General features: G+C 40.3%; 1 protein-coding gene across 15 annotated transcripts in view; it reads right to left on the bottom strand.

Annotated features, from left to right (window-relative positions):
* The window catches only part of SETD5 (SET domain containing 5), a 78,691-nt gene extending 63,473 nt beyond the window's left edge, over positions 1–15,218 (bottom strand). For 7 of the 15 annotated variants that reach the window (XM_043886008.1, XM_043886000.1, XM_043886011.1 and 4 more), the window contains exon 1: positions 14,882–15,214. The gene's annotated coding sequence lies outside the window, so the exon portion shown is untranslated. Of the gene's footprint in view, positions 1–14,881 lie in introns of all 15 variants that reach the window. The other 8 variants (XM_043886013.1, XM_043886009.1, XM_043886007.1 and 5 more) reach the window with 3 other exon arrangements.
* Between the last annotated feature and the right edge of the window lie 4,835 nt (positions 15,219–20,053).

The following is a 20,053-nucleotide window of genomic DNA, read 5'->3' on the forward strand; positions in this document are numbered from 1 at the left end:
CGAGTGTCGCAACTAAGACCCAGCACGGCCAAGTGAATCAAAAAATTAAAAAAGCAAGGGACCTGAATAGGTACTTTCCTGGAGCTTGCTCAAACTCATGTCCATCGACTCTGTGATGCCATCCAACCATCTCATCCTCTGTCATCAGAAAAATGACCAACAGATCCTTGAAAAGGTCCTCAATATCACCAACCATCAGGGAAATGCAAACCAAAACCTCAGTAAGACATCATTTCACACCTGTTAAGTATGACTATTATCAAAAAGACAAGAGATAACAAATGCTGATGAACATGTGGAAAAAAAGGGAACCCCCATGCACTGCTGGTGGGAATGTAAATTGGTGCAACTACTACAGAAACCACGAGGCAGTCCTTCAAGAAATTAAAAGTAGAACTACCATTTTATTTAGCAATCCCACTTCCGGGAATTATGTCTAAAGGAAACAAAACCACTATCTTGAAGAGCTATCTGTACTCTCCTGTTCACTGTGGCATTACTTACAATAGCCAAGTCATGGAAACAACCTGAGTGTCTGCTGAGGGATGAACGTATTAAAACACAGGATCTCTACCTCCTTATCTACCTATGATGGAACACTATTCATAAAAAAGAAGGGCATCTTGCCATTTTTGACAGCATCGGAACCGGGAGTGTGTTACGCTAAGTGAAGACGGAGAAATCATTGCTTATACATGGAATTATGGAAAAAGAAACAAAAACTCACAGAAACAGAGTGTAGAATGGTGGCTGCCACGAGTGTAAGAGAAACGGGAAGCCACTAAAAGGGTCAAACTTTCAAAGAAAAAGCTAAGGATCTAAAGTATAATATACACTATAAAACTGAAACTTGCTGAGATTAGAATTTATAGGCTCTCTCTCTCACACACAAAGGTAAACATGATGAATGAAAAGTGTTAACTCAGTTGCTGGAATCCTTTCACAACTTACACATATAACAAATCATCAAGTTGTATGCTATAAATTTATCACAATTTTACCTCTCAATTATACCTCAATAAAGCTTAAAAACAAAAACCTCCCAAACATCTGACCAGATGAGTAAACTGGAATTATAGCTTTATCTGAAGGAACTTAAAAGGCCTCATGATATACCTTAAAACTCCAGAGTTAAAAAAATCCCTTTAACTTTAGTCACTATACAAGTTGTTTATATAAAACAACTTCTAACATCTGAAAGGGACCTTGGATCCTGAAAAGAAGCTTCATTTCCTTAAAGCTCCCTTCTCTATTAACATTTTTAATGTAATTATATTCATATAGCAAGCACTGGTATATTTGTAGTCAGAAGCCTCAAATTTTAGCTAGACACCAATTATTTCTTTAACAGTTTGTTCTTTTCATATAACCAGTGGAGTCCTGAAAATTAGGTGCTATATTTACATTACTTAATCTAAGATGCAGATAAGAGTTTAGAGAATTGAGCAAATATTCCTAACAATAACTTCCAAAATAAAAGCTAACATTGATAGGATATTCCTTTTCTAAAAGCCACTGTGTCCTAAATCAATTTATATGCACCAGCTCATGTAATGCCCACAATAAATTTATGAGAAATGCACTATTCCTATGTAGCCAAAAAATTAAACTCACCAAGTTGAGAAGAACCTTGTCCAAGGCCAGAGCAAGAAAACCCACAAACTAGAACCCTAACCAAGGTCTACCCAACTGTAGAACACTTACACCTTTAACTACTATCATGTCACCGTTTGGCATATCTTGATTTAACATTTTTTAGCAATAAAAATAAATATACTAGAATGTAAGATAGATTGCTGAAATGATGTAACTTCTTTTATGTATTATAATCAGAAAGGATAAAACAGTTTTAATATTTAGCAGGTTTCAGATTTTCAACAATTTGATTTTTAACTTAAAACTTATAAAGTCAAGTAATTTGGCTTTTAAATGACAAAGTTAAAAATCAGATGACATACTTTCTAAGAAAATATCTAAATTTGAGGTCTAAGGGTGAATCACTCAAAAAATGTTATTGATGACCTCTGTATTACATGAAGTGGTACCAGCGGCCCAAGTGCTAGTCAGGTTTCAAGTGTCTGAAATCATCAAAGACCAACGGAGAATGATTGAGCATTTCAAGAGAGAGAATTTTTACCCCAATACAAAATAACAAGTTTATAAAAAATAAAATATCAGTTGCTGGCATTTGATAACTTTTATTCTGAATTTAGTGTTCCATGATATTTTTATAAATGTAATCTTTTTCCAGGCCCCAAATGGGGAAAGAAAGTTTTCCTTTCTTCCCAGAGAAAGGAAGTCTTTTATCTTGAACTGTCTATATTAAGTCAAGAAATTCTGGACAACAGAAGAAAAAAGTCTATACTCCTCTTCTATGGCCTAAAAGTTACCATTTACTGAAAAATCTAAAAGCAGATAATTTTAGTAAGTAAACTAACGTAAACGCTTCTTGTGTTATAATAGAAGTGCCATGACAAAATCTCACTTTAAATAGCATTCATAATTTATCTGTTAAGTCTCACATAATAGGAATGGGAAAAGAAGACAATGTGAAAAATCTAGAAGCTAGATCTCTGACTATATTCAGATTTTTAAATTTCACTTAGAAACCATATTTTATATAATTATAAAACAGAAAGTAAAAAACAACAACAACAACAACAAAAAAAACACAGAAAGTAATCCCTGAAAAGTCTCAAAGTGAAACACAACAAATTAACCTGTTTATCAAGTTGGTGACATAACCACATAAAGATCTATCCCAAGTAATTTTAAACCACTGTAATCTGACTGGACTGTATATCTCTGGAAAGATATACCCTAAGGGCAAAAACAAACAAACTCACTTTCCAGTAACCACACTGTTCTGCCATTCTAAAACTGCTGTGTGTGTACAAGGGACAAAGCATGATAATTACATTGGGTATTAGTGAAAACTGAGATTTGGGGCACGGGGAAAGATTACATTTATAAAAATATCATGGAGCACTAAATTCAAAATAAAAATTATCAAATACCAACAACTAGTATTTTATTTTTTATAGACTTTTTATCTTGTACTGGGGTAAAGCCAATTAACAATGTTGCAACAGTTTCAGGTGAACAGTGAAAGGACTCAGCCATACATATGCATGGATCCACTCTCCCCCAAACTCCCTTCTCATACAGGCTGCCACATAATATCAACAACTGGTATTTCAAAAAGGAAAAAAAGAGGAAAGGATGAAACCATTTTTTAGTTCTATCCACGGAAATGGTCTAGAAAGAAGGTCCAACCCAAGAGCACCAAACACTTCTAACATCCAAACCGTGGTCTCTAAATACCATTTCCCACTAAAAGAAATCAGTTTCGAAGAAATGAGTTAAGTCTAGGTTTGGAGCAAGAAATATACAAAATGATCTGGGAATATCTTGTCACACTAGAAAGCAACGAATCAATCAATGCAAGTCAGGAAATGACTGATAAGGAGTAAAAAGGCTTTGGAGCTAACAGCCAAATGTAGGATAATTTTTAAATGTCAACATTAATGCCCGAAAGAGACTGAAACATATCAAACAGGTATAAAACCCTAAATACACAATAATAATGATTCTTCATGGCTCAGCTCTAGAGGTTGCTAAGTTACCAACCCATTATCTTGAAAACTAGTAAGGGGGAAAAAAGCAAGCACTGATTTTGCCTTTCCTATTCAAATTGTTATCTTAGGGAACCCACATAATTAACAAGGGTGAGTATTACAGAAAATAAATTAAGCAGTGATAGAATTTAAGTCTGTTCTTCTCGAAGGGTGGTCTGAGAACTTCTGAAGTTCTTAGATTCTTTCAAGGAGCAAGTAAAGGCTTTTTCTTCTCAACTATGTATCTGTGGGAGGCCAGATTTTCTTCAGTCTTCAACCAAAACAATTTATCACAACAAATTAAATGCAGAAGTAACTATAAGAAAGCAGTTGTCTTCTATCACCAAAGAGGTTTGTTAAATGTTAATACCATTTAAAAAAAACTGGAAAGTTATTTTTCAGTCATGTTACATACATCAGCAGGATTTGTTATTGCTATTCTAAAATTAGCTAATAACATTAAAAAATACTGTTTTAATGTCTAATATGGTAAATCTCAATAGAAACTATACAAACAAACTCTCTGGGGCCTTGAACAGCTGCCTAACATCACACAGACAAGCAGACATTATGTAACTCTTAAGGAAAGTACCTAGTACTTCATTATACAGTATACTTGAAATGGATCTAACCGCTAATTTACACAGAATATGGGGGGAGGGGGTCATCTAATAGAACATGGAGACACACTTTCCAAAATCCAACACTAAGAACTCAACACAGTGATAAATTTCATTAAGCATATAATATGAGGAAAAGAGGATCTATAAATTAGAAAGACAAACTTATCAACCAAGTGCAGTGTACGGACCTTATCTTGATCAAATGGAATGGTTTCATTAAAATTCAAAGGGAGTCCATTTTTTTCTATTTCTCCTCTATTTTGTTGTATTTGGAATTTTTCATAACAGAAAATTAAACCTATATCTATTCCCTTCCTCACTGCCCCTAAAAAGAAAAAGGGCATTCTAAAACTCTCTCTTTGGTTGCTAAGTCATGTCTGACTCTTGCGACCCAATGGAGCCTGCCAGGCTCCTCTGTCCATGGGATTCTCCAGGCAAGAATACTGGAGTGGGTTGCCATTTCCTTCTCTATTCTAAAACTGTCCATATGAAAATGGGGGTTCAGAGAAAATGAAAGTCGCTCAGTCCTGTCCGACTCTTTGCGATCCCATGGACTGCACAGTCTGTGGAATTCTCCAGGCCAGAATACTGGGGTGGGTAGCCTTTCCCTTCTCCAAGGGATCTTCCCAACCCAGGGATCAAACCCAGGTCTCCGGCATCGCAGGCAGATTCTTTACCAGCTGACCCACAAGGGAAGCCTAAGAATACTGGAGTGGGTAGCCTATCCCTTCTCCAGCGGATCTTCCCAACTTAGCAATCAAACTGGGATCTCCTGCATTGCAGGCGGATTCTTTACCAACTGAACTGTCAGGGAAGACCCTAATATGAGGGTTCAGAGAAGCAAACAGAAAAATCCTAGCAAAGAAGACAATCAGAAGAGCACTAAAAAAACTGCATTGCTATAGAGTGACAAAAAGTTCCCACGATCCTCTATAATTAGGGTGAGGATATAATTTATGGCCCAAACCGGGACATTTTTGAGAGTGAAAAGGGTGCCGTTACTAATTACTTGGGAGACATAAATCAGGAGTATCCCAGGGAAACCAAGACATATGGTCACTCTGTCCATAAAAGATTAAATCAAAAAAATCATTTTTCACAGTAGATATTCAACTCAATCCTCTGGGTTAACTATTTCCAAAGAACCATATTCCTAGTACTACAGAGTTCAGAAAAGCTAAGGTATTCCACACAAAAAAATTATGCTTCATCCTTGCCTGGCAAAGTTTGATCATAAAATGAGATATGTTTACTTCTCCTCTTGTTGCTCAGTATATTCTACAAACGTCCAGCCATTCCTTTTCATACCAACTGTGCATGATAAACTATGAGAGGGAAGCTACACTTACTCAGAGCCTTGCTTTTCTAAAAATACATGTCTTCCCATGGACCTCCACACAAGACCTAATCAGGCTCCTACTCAATTTATGAATGGATACCTTATGCGTAGCAACACTTCAAATCTTAATGGCCTAAGGGTAAAGTAAGGAAGAAAAAGCAAAAACATTTCATCCGGCCTAGGCTCCAAAGAGCATTGGCATTATTATCACCTACTTAATCTAAGCCATATAGCAGTATGGCTATAGTAACTGCAGAGTTTCATACAGGATGTAGGCATAATTTTTTTAAAAAGAATCTTTAGCAAATATCTGGTTTTAATATTGTTTATATAATATATGCCACCAAGAAATGAGTACCTGTTAAGCTGTAAATACTTTATCCCATTTAATCAGTTTTTTAAATATTTGGTAAATTTTTCTAATGAAAGTAGTTTAAATATGAAAATATGCAACAATCTGGCACAATTTACTGCTGTCGTTTAGTTGCTAAGTAGTCTGACTCTCTGCGACCCTATGCCATGCTTAGCCTGCCAAGCTCCTCTGTCCACGGGGTTTCCCAGGCAATACTGGAGTGGGATGCCGTTTCTTTCTCCAGGGATTGAACCTGCATCTTCTGCTTGAAAGGCAAATTCTTTACCACTGAGCCCTATAATTTAGCCCATCCTAAAATGTGCACTGACATTTCAACCTTTTATTCTGTTCTATTATTAAGTTTTAACATTAAAATTTCAATTGCCATAAATAAAATAAATCTGTCTGGTAAGAAAAATAATTAAAAATCAATTTCAAAAACTTAGACTTCTACAATTTCCTCAAACCTGTTTTCTGTTATTGTTGTTTTCTTAAAGTCACTTCACCTTATATTTTCCAGACTGTGGACATAAAGACATTTAACTTGCATGGCTACAGCAGACTGCACCACAGAAATCAAGAAAATAAAAGTTTATGTCCTCTAACAGTCTAATGCTACAGCATGCAATCAATCACAGTACCTCAAAAGTCTTTATTTTACTTTAGGTGATTAAACGCCTTTGTTTTTAGAACTAAAACAGGGTTTTTGTTTTTTTTTAACAGGTTTTTTTAAAAAGTGCCTTTTAGATTCTATCCCATGGATGTTATCACGTTAAACATTTATTTTTTAAATAACCTTATGTAACTGTGGCTCTTCCGTTTCTATCTGTTTCTCTTATAAGTCAATTCTCAACAGCCTACATCAATGAAGGAAAATGTAACATAAAGGCAGAGTAATTGCCAACAGGTCCTTCCAGGTTATTCTTCATAAAAAAAAAATCTTCCCTTGATATCAAGAATGCCTGAACAGTTGATTATTAACTGCAGATCATCCTCCTTCTCAGAGCTGTGACAGAAAACAAATTGTATGTGTTGAGGAATACACAGAGGCTGGTGGAAGGAAATGGAATTTTTCAACACAGGCCAAAGATCGTAACAGGAGAGAAATAAAAAAAAAAAAACCCACAAAGACAGGGGGACAAAAAAAAAAAGAAAACAACCTTAAACAAAATGACAAACAATGGGTGTGAATATAAAACAAGGAGATCCATATAGACATATACCAAAATTAACAAGTCAACATTATTAAATATGCTAACACTATACTGGAACATTCTAACTAGATCATAATTTCTAAGAATTACGAAATAATCCTCTTACTATATTCAGCAGTGCACATGCCTTATTAGATTACTAGGTTTTATTTGAGTCTTCACATTTCAGGACTGGGGAAGAGAAAATTTCACCATCAGAAAACAACAGAATTTCTTATTAGGGGGTGGTATGAAAAAAATAAGGCTTGAAGAACATAAACTAGCAGCTTGATGAAAGAGCTCTGAAGGATGAAAAAAATCTATATTCAAACAATTCCACTTCCACTAAGGTAAAGGGGTAAAGATTCATCAAGGTTTAATGTTTTTAACCTTACTTTTATCATAAATATGAGTTGATACAAGTTAGTAATTCCCAATTCAAATTGCAAATATTATCTACAGAACAAATTCTTTTCTTTCTTCAAGCTAATATGGTGGCATCTGGTGCTAATAGTGACTGTGTTACCAACCAATGAAAAACAAGTATGCTTAAAAACATTTTTTTTTCCTGGAAGGCTAAGTATTGAAATGGTTTATCAAGAAAGAGAATAGAAGATACTTTAGTTATAAATTTTTTGCTATGGACTTTTGAGAATTGTTGGCGAATAGAAAAAATAAGCTTTGTATTTAAGTACGTAAAAAACAAGCCCACAATCTAATCATAATAAAAATCATATTTGCCAACCGAATTTTTCCCCTTTGTCCTATTTTATTTTTTTTTGCTAGGGAGAGGCATTGTGGGATAATAGAAGGAAATAAGGTGGAGCAGCTGCACAGACAAGAGGAGGTACAGCGCTGCGTTTTACCTCCGTTCTGGCTTACTGCTGGCTATGTCTTACTGCAAAGGAGATGAGCTGTGTGGGGAGCCAAACAGTTACCAAAACCTGTGGGATCAAATCGTGCCCCCTCCCCTCTTTTGCCAGGAACTTTTTAGGGACCCTGATAAGACTCAGGTAATGGGAGTACTAGAAGCCAGGATGATGAGATTGCTAATCACTTGGAAAGTGGTGTGCACATGCCCGTGTGTGCATGCACATGTATATGCACGAAGGATGTTTACCCTAGTGCTAGCAATGTTAGTCTTAGGACACGTAGAGAAAACTGTCTGAAATGGAGGCCAGGGTTTGAACTAGACGGCTTCTATTTTAGTCACACAAATCTACGGAAATAATCCATGTGAATGAACTTAAAAGAGAATAAATGACTACCCTGAATTTCTATAATAATATAAAATACAGCCCACTAAATCTCATGTTAATGTTGTTACCATTTCATGAAAAATAGTCTAATGGCAATAATTAGTCACTCAAATTTCCTTTTTCAGGTCAAAATATATCATTACTGCCAAGACCACTGTGCATAAAAATATAATGTTAAGTGGGTAACACATTTATATTTCTTTTACTAAGGGAGAAGACACAAAACTTGGTCAGGTTTGCTTACTATTACAATGTGCATTAAAGGTAATTTTAATTATTCTATTGAGTTAAAACACCTCTTCTTTGCTAACAGCCACAAGCTCTGAATCCATAAGGAAAAAAAATTAACACTCCAGTTTTCTTTGTTATCTCCTGCAGTCTGGATATAAGGGAAAACTCTAAGGCTGGTTTAATAACATTGCAATGCAGGTGGTATCTCAATTCAAGCAACAGATGTACTCTTAGAAAACTGAGTTCAAATCAATTATGTCTAAAAATCAAATTCTCAGAAAATATAAAAAGCATTTAAAAGAATCTCAGCATATTTTTTTTAAAATGTAGGAATCCTCTTGCAATCAAATAACTGCTATCTAACTTGTCTGTAAATGCAGTTCTTCAATATTTTGTTTTTTTTAGAAACAACTGGAACAAAAAACCCAACCAAACAAAAAGAACAGGCACACATGCACTGTTCAACACTTTAAAAGTAACTATAAATACTGTTCAGGACATTGATCCTTTTAACATCTTAATGCAAACTTACACAAACTTTGAAGTATTTCATTATGATTCTGCATAAAGGAATAATGTCAGATCTCTTCCAACTCTGATTCATATTAATTCTAATAAGCTAGATGCAACCACCCCACTTGCAGCTGGGAGCTGAGCACTTACGTATCAAACAAGGTTGTGCCTAACCTAAAAGGGAGGCTGGGTAATCCCCAGGGAATATCAGGTTGTCCAGGAAGTAGAGATGAGATGAAATAATAAGCAGCCTTTCTTTAGTTAACATTTTACATGATGGCAACCCAACACTTGAATGCTGAAGGGTGCTCTTCATAATACTGATATAAAATTGCAGCTAACAATATGTAACTATTTTACAAAGGGAAACAAATTATTCTACTATTCTGGTCTAATCCAATAATCAAATACGGACAATGTATCTACTGAAATATAAAGGTTTTATTCAGATACAGTATTCTTTTCTATTTTTAAATGAGAATTCAACTGTCAGATGCTCTAGAACTGGTCTACTGGGGAGGAGATTTGTATTTAGGGGGTGGAGCACAGGGATTTATTTTTTTAATCTATACGAAGCTTTAACATTTCATTTTTTTGGAGGAGGGGATGGGTTCCTACCAGATATTCAGGGATATACTAAGTTTGGGGTTACCATTATATGGCTGGCACAAATTCAACGTTCGAGTAGGAACTATAAATGTTTTCTTTAACTGTATGCCAAACTGAACAATCTCCCAGGGAAAAGAGCCTCCTCCTCCTGCTGCCTTTCCCACCTCCGGCCCCTCCCCCACCGACACTGCCTCCCCGCTGCGCAAAGAGCCCTTTGTCCTGCCCTGCACTTATCTAGCTGTTTGGCCATATTGACAGGCCAACTAAAGGCATAATAAGCGAGTCAGTTTGCCATAAGCAGCTGGCAATTCGAAACAAAAATCTTCCTTTTCTACTCAGACCAAGTCCTGCTGCAGGCGTCTCTGGCCCCTCCCATGCTTCCATCTATTTTTCAAACAGCACAGCAAGGAATTCTGCATTTCCCCTCAACTAGGTAGCATATCAGAAACTTGACTACGCAGACAGAAACAGTCTGAGTGAAGTCCTACATCTACTGTTTTTTACAGGCCAAGGAGTGTCCTCAGCTCAGGTGTATATACATGACTAACACGGCTAAGCAAATGATGATTACTTGAATCTGCCATCAAAACTCTTGAGAATGTTCATACTTCAAGGGAAGACAGAAGAGCACAGCTATCAGTCAGATCAAATCAAGTCATATATATCAGATAAAGACAACCAATAACCTTAGTGTTTTTTTAAAAATACTAAGACATTATTCCAATAAGCAGAAAACTCCCTATCCCTGTCTTTATGTCAAAGGTACTTAAAGTGACCCTTACATCTCTCCCTGAGGTATTCAGCAAACAAAATCAATATGATGGAAAAACTGAGTGAGGCAGGATGGGATTACAAATTCCTTGCTTGGTGAGATCGGATATAAAGTAGACAGAGATTCTGCTTCATTGTTCCTTTTATCTCTCTTAAATGTTAGGAGTTTAATATATTGTCAGAATAAGAATTCTCTAAAGCAATGCTTTCCAACACACTGCCCCCCACCCCACCATGTTATGGGTATCTACTCAATTCAGAATGAATATACAACAGAACATTTTTCATAAGACTAACTGGTTAAACAAAATATGTACTGAGAAATTAAAGAAATGATATTCTATCAACCTCTCATGAACTACCCTAAGTCTTTACCACAAGAGAAGTCACTGCATCAAGGTTAAAAATGCCATTTCACCATATACTTTGGAATTTTGGGAGCAAGGAATGGTGTCAATTGCTATTTATCATAGGTACATTATACTTTGAGGAGTGACTGAATTTTTTTTTTTTTAACAAATAACCACCAGTATTACTAAATATATACTATCTCACAGTTTTGCAGAGTTGAAGTTTCGTTTGTCCTAAATAACAAAAAAAGAAAACTTTATTTTATTCATGATCCACTTTTTCACTGGTAAGATGTATCCAACAATCACTGACTGTCCTTAGCTTTTACCCAATATTTCATAAATTACTTGAATATGAAGAGGATAAAGTAAAAGTGGTTGTCTGCACATCTGCATTTTGAACAGTGTTATTTTCCTGTCCAAAGGGAAAAAAAGAAGTGGCCATCCTCCTCCAGGAAGGCCAAAATAAGTTCCAAAAGTATGTACATTTCTGGACACAAAACACTGTCAGTAGACAGTAAAAATTTCAAGCATGCTGGTTAAATAAATTCTATGAAAAGGCCCTCTACGCTCTTAAGGAAATGATCTTACGTTTAGATCTCAAAGGGGTTCCAAACAGGAAATACAAGTTAAAAGCAATTGTTTTACAAGGTAGCTTTCATATAATAACTTAGACATTTGCATCTATGATAAACAGCCAGTATGAGTGACATCATACTTATCTGATACGACATCTTTTATATGTGATATAATAAGAATTAGAACCACCTAAAACGTTATCCATTAAAGGTTTTGTTTCATTAGTCCGCTTGCAACACTGAAAGACAATGCAAGCAACATTTGTGAATGACAAAACTCTTCCATTCTTTCTGGTTCCCGCCACAAATGCCAGAGTCATACTACACATTATAGATGACTGGGTTCATTTACACAAAACTGAACATACAAAAATTCTGAAGGAAAAAAATATATATATGACGCCTGAGTCTTAGGGGGAGACAATAACGGGCATCTGTTAAGTATCGGATATAGCTGATGGTGTATCGGGCTGCTGATTCTCCTTCAAGTATTTCCATACTCAACAAACTGTTCTGCTTAATCAGAGATCTTCCTAAACTGTGGGAACTGTGGAAGAAGAAAGACTACATTAGGGGCTTAGAGGCTATCGTCTCAAGTATCCTGTATACTACATTTATTCAATTTCTGAGTATTTCTTCTAGTCTGTCATATTTCAAATGGATCACTGTCAAACATATACATCCTTGTGATCTTAAGACAACTATACTCAACACATATTATAATTAATCAATATCACAGGTCAAATTCTAAAGAAATAATCTAATTTGGAGAAATCTATTGCTTACTAACACAAAACACTTGATATATATAGAAATCAAGCAAACACTTGATATATATAGAAATCATTCTCCAAAGGACAGTTGTTTTTAGAGTTTAAGACCCCAAATATAGTAAAATGTTTAGCAAAACATCTGTTCAATAAAGTAAATATGGTCTAATAACTGGAAGAAGACATACAAATAAAGTATTAAAATTGATTTAATGATAAAAAAGATGGAGGAAAACATGCCAGCTGCAGAAAAATCAACTGATATTTTCCCCATTCTGGTTCTCAGGAAGATCCTTAAAATGCTTATTACCTTGGTTTTAAAAGGATTGAAAAATTAAAACTCAAATGGAACTTCTGGTCCTATCCAAGCAAAATGCCCAGATTAAAACCAAAAATCTGCCACAAAAACCAAACATAAAAGTCTTTAACTACCATCCAGTTTCCAAATGCTGATAACCATAAGTGGGTAGAAGGTTATGAATTGCTAATTCTCATTTCCCCACCAATAAAATGCGAACCAGCAGTGAAAATTCCCAGGAAAGCAAGGTTTCCGTCTTAGCCCTGAAGCAGCCATCGCCTAAGTGCAGCTCCCTGCAGCCCACAGCATTAATGGACGCTGCACTGCCGTCCTTCCCTGGAGACAGCAGCCAGCACCACTCAAGCTTCTCACGTAGCAACCAGAGCTCCGGAGCCAGCAGCTGCTGCTGCCTTGTATACTCACCCCTGTGATCCAACCCAAAGGAACAACCTTCTTCTTACCCCACCCCCACTCCTTACACATTTTTTTTTTTTTTTTGGACCAGTGCTCCATGCCAGAAGGGCTGGAATTATGCCTTTAGAAAGAAACAATCCTAAGGTCACCCTTTTAGTTTTAACTGTGGCTTTTTATTAGAAAAATCAACATTTACCAAATTCCAAATATACACTTAATAAGGCAGCAATTTAGGAGTGAAGATTAACCTTTAGTCTTTAAAAGGCCAATTTGCTAAACATTCTCTTTACAGTCACATTTAAATTTGCAGTTAAAGACAGAAGCTTGTGTTGTGTCCTACCAAAGGACATAATCATTTTTCTACATAGTGACATCCTGAGTAAACCTTTAAGATTCTAATCCCATACGAGCCAGAATTTTTGGCTATAGAAGAAAACTAATGATCCTCCTGAAAAAAAAAAAAAAAACAACGGTAGAAATCTAATAAAAAAATTTCCTGTCCACCAAGAGGCCCAGAAACCTCTGAAAATGTGAGGCTTACTAGCTCAGATTCCACACACCTCAAATTACCACTTATAATTTTCCTCTCAGAGTGACCTACAAACATTGATATAAAACTAATCAAGAAAATTTCCCAAATAGGGGGTACACATTCTCTTGAAAAGCCCAGAACACTCAACTCAGCTGGATCCACCCTAATCACAGTATTGCTATGTAATATGTAACATCTGCCCAACAAAAATGTTAATATGACCTTGGTCATAAATATGTCATTTAAATGCAACTCGTTTCATCAAGTGATAAAGGAAATTTGCAGAGGATCTGGGGATTCTTTTAGTACTATGAGGATGGGGAAAACTGGAAAAATAAACTAAGTATAGACAAAGCCCAATGCAACCCAGAGGTCTGGGCAAGAAAAGAGTTAGTGGTGAACACATTGCACAAGTAACATGAGAAAGCAGAAAATGCAGGTCATACACGCACCCCTGACCCAGACCAGCAGAGGTGGCTGCAGCATCAGTATCCAAGGGAAAGACCAGTTATTCCCAAGAAGTGAGACGAGCAAAGGAGCTCTGTAGAATAAATTAGCATAGAAGGGGCTTTCCCAACAGAAACTTTCCCTCTCACGCGATTCACCTACTTAAAAACCAGGGTTTTTTCCTCACCACCATTCACTTCGCATCCCGGGCTTCCAGGCAAAGGGAAAGAGAATTCATAAAGGCTACATTTTTCTGCCTCTAAAGACGTTCGCAAATGATCGCTCTGCACGCCCAAGGCAGGGAAAACGACACAATCTGGCTCAACTCCAAGCTAGAACCCTACAAATTCAGTGAGGCCATCTCAGATATACTGGGGCTTACGCCACTGAGAGCCCAAGAATGTGAGGTGGGGGTGGCGAAGGTAATGTCCTTAGTGTGGGAAACGAAGCAATCATCTGCGATGGGGACCCCAGGATGAGGGGGAAGGCGTCCAGGAACATTCGGGGGTGGGGTGGGGAGATCGAAGCCCCCCACCCCGCCCCAGAGGGATCAGATTTGTCACAAGGCCGCGCGAACGGGAGTGGGGGTGGGGTTTGGGGAGGGGAAAAAAGTGTGCCTGTGTATTTGGAGAGGAGAGCAGCGAGAGGCCTATCCTCAAGTAAAAGGTAAACGTGGAGTAGGCAGTTCCCAGGAAAAGGGGTGAAGAGGCCTGGGGGGAGGGGAAGCGTCCTGACCCAGGAAAGACGTGAAAAGGGTAGTGGGGTCGACGAGATTACGGATGGGGCCTCTCCGCCTGGGAAAGGGGTGCAACGGTGTGTGGGGGGCGGCGAGGGGGATGAGAAGGGGCAGCATCCTCCTACTGAGAGCCTGGGGTGGGCCAGGCCCACGTCCCGAGAGCAAGCGCGGGGAGACGGAGGAGGTGACCCTTCCCTCCCCCGGGGCCCGGTCGTGAGGGTAGGTCTCTCTTTTCTGTTGGACCCTTACCTTGTCCCAGGCCTGGGCCCGGGCTGCGGCGCACGGCACTCCCGGGAGGCAGCAGGACTCGAGTTAGGCCCAACGCGGCGCCACGGCGTTTCCTGGCCGGGAATGGCCCGTGCCCGTGAGGTGGGGGTGGGGGGCAGAAAGGCGGAGCGAGCCAAAGGCGGGGAGGGGGAAGGGCCAGGGAAGGCGGGGGGGCCGGCACTACAGTGTTGGCGGACTGGCGGGACTGGGGCTGCGTGAGTCTCTGAGCGCAGGCGGGCGGCGGCCGCCCCTCCCCCGGCGGCGGCGGCGGCGGCGGTAGCAGCTCACTCAGCCCGCTGCCCGAGCGGAAACGCCACTGACCGCACGGGGATTCCCAGCGCCGGCGCCAGGGGCACCCGGGACACGCCCCCTCCCGCCGCGCCATTGGCCCCTCCGCCCACCGCCCCGCACCCATTGGCCAACTCGCTGCCAATCAGCGGAAGCCGCCGGGGCCACCTAGAGAAGAGGCTGTGCTCTGGGGCTCCGGCTCCTCAGAGAGCCTCGGCTAGGTAGGGGAGCGGAACTCTGGTGGGAGGGGGTCCGGCGGACTGGTGGGGGGATGGGTGGCTGAGGTCGTCTGGCTGGTAGCTGGGGGTCGCCTTCCCGGCGGGAAGACGGGAGCAGAGCATTTGTTACGCTGAAAGGGAAAGAGGTGGTCAGAGGCAGGCGGGAGTGCGGCCCGCCTTGCGGCAACCGAAGGGGGAGGGAGAAGGGAGCGGAAAAGGCTCGAATCCGGACGGAGCCATTGCTCCTGCAGAGGGAGGAGCGCTTCCGGCTCTTATCTTGTCACTGATTGGTTGCTGCTCCTCCCGCCGTGTGTGAAAACACAAATGGCGTGTTTTGGTTGGAGTAAAGCGCCTGTCAGTTACAGCCTCGGGAGTGCGCAGCCGCCTAGGGACTCTCGCATTGCCCCCTGGGTGGGTGCTTAGGTAGGTAGGGTGGAGAGAGACTTGGACGTGCAGGCGCGGTCGGCCTCCCACGGGGAGGTAGGGGTGGGGGTGGGAAGGGAGGGTCAGTGAAAGTGGCTTCGCGCGGGCGTCCTACCACCCTCCCCTTCCTTCGGGGGAGTCGGTTTACCCGCCGCCTGCTTGGCTTCGGCAGCTGATTGGCTGCTGAAGCCCAGGGAACGGCCCCTTGTTATTGGCTCGGGTCCCAACTGAGCGAAACCACTGCGCGGGTCGGCGGGGAGGCGGTCGTTGGTACGGTCCTCCCCGAGGCCCAGCGCCGCAGTGTCTGGCCCCGCGCCCCTGCGCAACGTGGCAGGAAGCGCGCGCTGGAGGTGGGGGCGGGCTGCCGGGCCGAGGATTCTGGGTGGTGGCGATTGCGGCTCCGCCCTGGGCGCCCGCTGCCTGAAGGACAACACTAGCCCGACCTGCTCCTGGACCCGTGGGGCTGAAGGGAGGAGTGGGGGTCGGTGCCGTTGGTTTGTGGGTGGGAGGTGCATGTTCTCCAAAAATCGGCGCGAGCTGCAATCCTGAGGTGGCTGCAGTGGAGGAGGCGGAGAGAAGGCCGCACCCTTCTCAGCAGGGGGAGGGGAGTGCCGCAATACCTTTATGGGAGTTCTCTACTGCCTCCTGTCTCCTAAGGACCGCCCTGGGCCTAGAAGAATCCCTCCCTCCCCCGCGATCTCGTCATCGCCTCCATGTCGAGTCTCTCCAAGACTATGGGCGGGTTTCTTTTGCCCAGGCTTAACCTTATTCCTGGGCGTTGTCCTGCAAGGGATCGAGCAGGTATAAGATTTAGAGGACGAACCCAATTCTTTATCTTCCCACAGACTTGAGTTTGTGTCACGAAATAATTATAATAGGGGTGGTGGAGTGAAATGAAGTCTAGGCAACATCTGGGACTGATTTTATGCAGCGAGACTGCGTGTTACTACTTCTTAACATCCTTTTGTTGCATTTTTTCCCAGGAGATTGAGAGATAGGTTAAAAGCTTGATCTCCTGAGTTTTGTATTCTCTCCATTTGAGACAGTTGAGAAATAGGTTAAAGGCATGATCTCTTGAGTTCCCCATTTGAGACCGTTGCAACACCGCCAAAACAGAGCATCTTAGATTAGATCTTAAAAATTTAATTCCCCACCCTTGCATTCTCAGAGTCAGGCCTTTTAGCAACTCTCCCTCATACTTTCAGCCCATTTTCTGTTTGCTATGCTTGCTCTTCCTGTCCCAGTCATACCATTGGCTTTCTCCTCTCCTGTTTTTGGTATCCCGGTGAGTCATGAAACCAGACAGGTTTCACCACCAATTAAGGCTACCCAACTCGAGCATAGGCTTCACTCTTGCCCAGCAATGCGTTTATTCCTCTTTTATGGATATTCTTGAATCTTTACCTTGATGTTTATTTAATTTTTTAACCTCAGCTGGGATTCTGCTGACCCTCTTCATAGTCCAGATGATCTTGACGACTGCTTTGCTGAGAATTGGACGTGAGGTTCAGCAACATGTCTTTTATATTCTTAGAATACCTTTGAATTCGTTTTCATTGCTGTGCTCATCAGTTAGTAATTAAGCTCACTTGCCATAAGGCTAGGATCCTCTGAACTAGTATCTCTTGTCTCTGGTATCTGCTGATACAACTTTCCCATGTCCAGGACAGTTGTTCTCATACAAAGATACAGCACGGAAGTAACTGATCCAACTCCTTTCCTGGCTGGTAACTACTGACAGGATGAATCCCATCATCACAAATGTGATGTACAAGGTCCTTCAGTGGACTAACCTAATCTTAACAGACTTTTTGTTTGTGACAGTTTTCCACATACACACCCAAACAACATTATCAGACCTCTTTGGTTCCTCCTGGAATGCTACCCTTGATAGTCCTTACCCTTCCAATAAAGACTGTTAAAACTCAAATGTCATCTCCCCTGTGATCTTGCCTTCTGTGATCTGTGCTTTAAGCCAGAATCCCCTTTCTCTTGGTCCCATAGCAAGTTGAATCATAGCACTTCTCAGATGGTTGTCATTGCTTGTTTAAATTCTCTTAACTATTCTGAACTGCTTGTTGAGTGTTGTACCTAAGTTCCTAGTATATTCCTTGATGGCTAGCCAACCTTAAATAAAACGGAGTGACTTGTAGACGTCTTTATGAGGTTTGATGGATTATCCTCTGTTAACACTTCTTTGTGTGCTTGCTAGTGTTCTAGATTAGCACTGTCCAGTAGAAGATTCTGCAGTGATGAAAACGTTCTAAATAGTGTGCTGATATGATGGCCACTAACCATACATTATTCTTGAGCCTTGGACATGTGGCAGTTGTGACTAAGGAACTTAATTTTAAATTACTGCTGTGGACAGTGAGGCTCTAGCTATAGATCTGTGGATTGCAGAATACTTAATGTTGTTCACTCACTCAGTAGTGTCTTGACTCTTTGCGACCCCATGGACTGCCCCACACCAGGCTTCCCGGCCCTTCGCCATCTCTGGGAGCTTGCTCAAACTCTTGTCCATTGAGTCAGTGATGCCATCCAACCATGTTGTCCTCTGTCATCCCCTTCTCCTGCCTTCGATCTTTATATGGAGATGGATAATTTTCTCTTCATACAGAGCAGTAAGGAACCTCTGGCACATTTAGGTTCCCCTCACACCACCTCCAACTCCTGCCAGGTTGGTTGGTGGTTTGGCAGGTTTTATACTAGACTGACCAAAAAGTTCATCTGGGCTTTTCATATGATACGGAAAAACCCACATGAATCTTTTGGCCAACCCAACACCTATTTGTATTCTTCTCATGCTCAGTTGCTCAGGCATGTCTGACTTTGCAGCCCGGTGGACTGCAGCCCACCCGGCTTCGCTGTCCGTGGGATTTTTCAGGCAAGGATACTGGAGCAGGTTGCCATTTCCTGACAGCTAAATCCAGAAAACCATTTCTAAAGATAAACCTGCCTTGAACAATGTTGAGAAAGCAAGTGTTGATGTGTTTTGAGTTTCGAAAAATAATACATAATGAATTTTAGGAAAGTGGGATTACATCAAACCATAATGATGACAGAAGTTTAGTGAGGAATAGGACTTTAAAAGGCAAGTTTTTTAACTTAAAATTTTTCCTTAAAATATGAGAAGTGCACATAATTGGCTTGCTATTTAATGCAGACTCCCAGTCTCACACCCAGAGATTCTGAATTCAGTTAAGATTGGTGGGGGGCATTAGAATTCTGTGTCTTTTATATCCTTCCGATGTTGGTAGGCCAGAAATCACACTATAAATACAGTCCTGTGGGGCTACAGTATGCCTGTCTTTAATAGTTTTAGAAACTTATAGGTCAGATTGTTTTGTTTTTATTTTAGAAGGAATGTTAAACTATTCCAAGTAAATTTTTTTTTTAGAAGTTTCCTTTTTTGTCTATTTTCCCACTACATGCATTCCTCAAGGATATGGATTTGTTTTTGATTCCCCGGTGCCTGAACCTAGAGCTGAGTACTCAATAAATGTTGATTTTATTGACTTATATATGAAATTGATTTTCAGATAAGAGTTTTAAATCCACAGAAACAATGCTCCTTTTACGGAGAAACCTTAGGATTATACTTAACCCAAATTACCTAATATTCTATTCATAAAGGAAACTGATGCCTCATGGTCTCTGAATACATTTGTCGGCCGTTTAGCTTTTCCTTGGGTTTCCTGTACAAACCCTTGCACTTAGCCTCTTCCTGTGCTTGACTTCCTTAGACTTTTATTATAATATTTTTAAACAAACCCACTACTTAGCTCCTTTTGAAGTAAAGCCATGTTATTTCTTATACTCCTAGGACAAAAATTGAGTAGAATGAAAACATACTTGCATGAGAGAATTGAAGGTTTTGTAAATGCTCTTAATTTTTTAAAAGATTTATAAAATTTGAACATAAATGTTTCTATCATTTTTTTTTTGTGCACAAAAGAGCTATGGTAAATTATGGTTTGCAGTTGTTAATCCAAAATGTGATAGGGATCAGCATCAGTAGGGTAAGACTAGTTTGTTTTAAGCAGCATGTGAGATTTTAACTCACCAAATATTGGGAGCACAGTCTTAACACCGGATCACCAGGGAAGTTCATAGGCCAACCTTAATTATAGAACACATCGTTAGGTCATGTACCCAGAAGTCTGGTACTTTGGATTGCAGACTGAGAATTGTTGATTTAGTTACCTCATAGTGTACTACTTTA

This window comes from Cervus elaphus, chromosome 24 (assembly GCF_910594005.1).
Source record: "Cervus elaphus chromosome 24, mCerEla1.1, whole genome shotgun sequence".
NCBI classification, from domain to species: domain Eukaryota; kingdom Metazoa; phylum Chordata; class Mammalia; order Artiodactyla; family Cervidae; genus Cervus; species Cervus elaphus.